Genomic DNA, 4,312 nt, shown 5'->3' with positions numbered 1-4,312 from the left:
ATGAGAAATCAGACAATATTAAATGAATTTTTTCTCTCGGGACTGTCTGACCTTCCGGATCTTCAGCTCCCTCTCTTTCTCTTCTTCCTTCTCATCTACCTTCTGACATTAATCTGGAATTTGATGATCATTGTCCTCATAGTCACCGACTCTCACCTCCATGTTCCTATGTATTTCTTTGTTGGGAACCTGGCTGGTTTGGACCTCTGTTATTCCTCAGTCACCGTCCCACGAATGTTATTTGACCTTCACACCAAGACAAGAAACATTTCCATACAGGCTTGTATAACCCAAGTCTTCTTCTTTATATTCTTTGCCAGTTGTGAAGATTGTCTGTTGACTGTCATGTGCTGAGATCGATATACCGCCATTTGTCATCCATTACATTACACACAGATCATGAGTTTGAAGGTGTGTGTACAGCTGATGTCCATTGTGTGGTGTATCAGCTTTACCAATTCTTTAATTCACACACTTTATGCCCTTAAATTGACATTTTGTGGATCAGATATTATAGAAAACTTCTTCTGTGACCTTCCACAGTTGTTTCAGATCGCTTGCACTGACATCTACATTAACATTCTGCTCATCTTCCTCTTGGTGGGCTTTCTTGGAGGTGGATCTCTAATACTTACTATCCTGTCCTATGTCTATATATTCAAAACTGTTTTTAAAATTCAAACTAAGGGCAATAGGAGTAAAGTTTTCTCTACATGTACCTCTCACCTGACAGTGATGTTTATGTTTTATGGCTGTGGAATGTTCAATTATTTTTGGCAAAGTGCTGGTCATCATTTTTCTGGTGACAAAGTGTTGGCCGTCTTTTACACGGTGATCCTTCCTCTCCTCAATCCTCTTGTTTACAGTCTGAGGAACCAGGATTTTAGAACATCATTTCAAAGTGTTTTCAGGAAGATCTTTCCACCAAAATAGAGACAGAGAAAGATACAAATGTACCGTATTATGACCTCTATAGGAAATCCTTTGAGCAGCTGCCTATTTTAGCCACTTGCCACCAAGACCAATTCTGACACTTCTTTCCTACATGTAAAAATCATCATTTTTTTTTGCTAGAAAATTACTCAAAGCCCCCAAATATTATATGTTTTTAGCAGAGACCATAGGGAATAAAAATGTGGTCTGTGCAACTTTTTATGTTGCACAGTATTTTCACAGACATTTTTTAAACTCATTTTTTTGGAATTTTGGAAAAAAAAAACTTTCATGAATTAAAAAAAAAAAAAAAAAACCAAAGCACTAAAGTTGGCCTGATTTTTTTGCATAATTTTAAAGATGATGTTAGGTGTGTAAATAGGTACCTAACATGTCACGCGTTAAAATTGTGCACATTAGTGGAATGGTGCCAAACTTCGATACGTACAGTCAGGTCCATAAATATTGGGACATCAACACAATTCTAATCTTTTTGGCTCTATACTCCACCACAATGGATTTGAAATGAAACAAACAAGATGTGCTTTAACTGCAGACTTTCAGCTTTAATTTCAGGGTATTTACATTCAAATCATGTGAATGGTGTAGGAATTACAACAATTTGTATATGTGCCTCCCACTTATTAAGGGACCAAAAGTAATGGGAAAATTGGCTGCTCATAGAGTATCACCCGGGATGAAACTGGTGATGTCTATGCTTTCCATACTCATTGAACGGCGCTTCACAGTGCAGATGGACAATGACCCGAAGCATACTGCGAAAGCAACCAAAGAGTTTTTTAAGGGAAAGAAGTGGAATGTTATGCAATGGCCAAGTCAATCACTTGACCTGAATCCCATTGAGCATGCATTTCACTTGCTGAAGACAAAACTGAAGGGAAAATGCCCCAAGAACAAGCAGGAACTGAAGACAGTTGCAGTAGAGGCCTGGCAGAGCATCACCAGGGATGAAACCCAGCGTCTGGTGATGTCTATGCATTCCAGACTTCAGGCTGTAATTGACTGCAAAGGATTTGCAACCAAGTATTAAAAAGTGAAAGTTTGATTTATGATTGTTAATCTGTCCCATTACTTTTGGTCCCTTAAAAAATGTGAAGCACAAATACAAACTGTTGTAATTCCTACACCTTTCATATGATTTGGATGTAAATACCCTCAAATTAAAGCTGAAAGTCTTCAGTTAAATCACATCTTGTTTGTTCTATTTCAAATCCATTGTGGTGGTGTATAGAGCCAAAAAGATTAGAATTGTGTTGATGTCCCAATATTTATGGACCTGACTGTAAAAATCCATAGGTGACACTTTAGAAATGTATACAGGTTACCTATTTAGAGTTACAGAGGAGGTCTTGAGCTAGAATTGTTGCTTTCTCTCTAATGTTTGCAGCGACACCCCATATGTGTGATTTGAACGTCGTATACATACGCGGGCATGACGTACATATGCGTTCGCTTCTGTGTGCAAGCACGCAGGGACTGTGGCACTTTACATTTTTTTTATTGTTTTTTTTTATTTATTTTTTTATTACCCCTTTTATTTTCCCCTTACATTTTTTTATCACTTTTATTCCTATTATTAGGAATGTACACACCCCTTGTAATAGGAATAGGGCATGACAGGTCCTCTTTTCAGAGAGATCTTGGGTCTATAAGTCCCCACATCTCTCCTCTAGGCTGGTAAGCCTAAAATAAAAATAAAAAAATTATAACAATCTTGGCTTCCCAGCCTAGGCAACGGCAGGGTTTACAACTGTCAAGGCTGGACCTGACGTCATAATGTTGTGCCCGGCCCCCGGAGGTCATAGAGATAACCAGGGGCTATCTGGTCCTCTGTCAGCTTTATGGTAAATGGCTGCCATCGGCTTGTTCATTCTCCAGATTGCGGATCGCACAGGCGAGTGGGTTGTCGGGATTATTGGTGATTAAAAAAAAATGGTTTAAAAAGCCATGTATATTTCATCTTATGCATATAAGATTTGGAACAGTGCAGCATCCATTTTGTTCAAGGTGAATGAAAGTTCATATGTTCATTTGCAAAATGTCTTTTACAAGAGAAAGTAGAATTTCAACAGAGGTCTTTGTATTTCTTCTAAGATCGTAAATAAGATTTACATAGACACCTCTTCAGATAAGACATAATGGTAATGCCAGTCTGTCTGTAATTATTTAACAATGGACAATACCCGAGTATACTCTAGCAGACAATTAAAATGAACTATATGTAAGTTTTTAAAGATACATTATTATGTGTGAGAAGATATTAGCAATAATTATGTCATTATATTATGTAAGGCATATACATATATATTTAGAAATTGTTTGTCTACCATATGTTGGGTTTATATTCTTGTTAAATAACAAATCTTACTTAGACTTAAGAGTGAATACTAATTACTTCATTTTAAGGCATGTGGTAGGAGTGTTTATATAAGAATTGCTTTGGACTAGGCTAAGTGATATAAATTCTACAGGCCAGACAAAATGTCTGACAGTAATGGCAGAATTCAAATAATGAATGGCTTTTCACTAGCCAAGAGGTCAGATAACAATATGTTATAATTGTTCCTAAACACTGAATCTAATGAACGGTACAACACTGCCCTCTTTAGACAAAATACCAAATGCAGTCTTGGGGTAATTTAGATATTTTCAATATAGAAATATTATATTGTATTAAAAATATAATTATTGAAATGACATTACTTGCCAGGGTGAATGATGGAGATTAGATGGACATTTATGTATGTACTGGGAGTATGGACAAAGTTTTATGTTTTGTTTTATGTTTAATCTTGAACATAGAGAAATCATCCTTTAATTTTATTATACAAAACATTGGGTTAATTATCAAAAGAGGTGTGACTCTGACCTCACCAGTTAAGGTATAGAACATCCCAACCAATGGGAATAATGTTTCATCCCTCTGGGTTTAACTTATGCTAATTTTAATAGCCCATTGTTCATACCATATAAAAGGAACAACCCAGATGAGAGAGAACACATATGACATTTGCCCAACATACAATACACATACATCACACACACTACTACATCCCTTGATATACTCATCCAGACATACTCCATCTTGCTCCATCATTCATCTGAAACTTGGAGGGAAGCCACCATCTTAAGAAAGGCAGCCATCTTAGGACTCTGGTAATGACCATTTGAAGCTAGCAGCCATCTTAAGTGTGGTAAATATAATCTTGCTATGTTATTTGATTTTATTCAATATCGTTTATTGTTTATTTCCTTCCTTATATGTTTTATATTGCATATTTAAGGTTAATACGATTACAATCCCAACCGTATAAACCATAGTAGATTTTTCTCTAAAAAGCTGATTTTTGTTTTTATA

The 4,312-nt window shown here is 36.2% G+C and overlaps 1 pseudogene across 1 annotated transcript; it reads left to right on the top strand.

Annotated features, from left to right (window-relative positions):
• On the top strand, positions 1-933 carry LOC309557784 (olfactory receptor 5B12-like; annotated as a pseudogene). The gene has a single exon. The product of its transcript is annotated as an olfactory receptor 5B12-like (transcript).
• Positions 934-4,312: the final 3,379 nt, after the last annotated feature.

Source organism: Pelophylax lessonae (assembly GCF_965119305.1).
Source record: "Pelophylax lessonae genome assembly, chromosome: 6".
In the NCBI taxonomy this organism is placed as follows: Eukaryota; Metazoa; Chordata; class Amphibia; order Anura; family Ranidae; genus Pelophylax; species Pelophylax lessonae.
The sequence above is the reverse complement of the archived record's forward strand: the minus strand, read 5'-3'. Positions and strand labels throughout refer to the sequence as shown.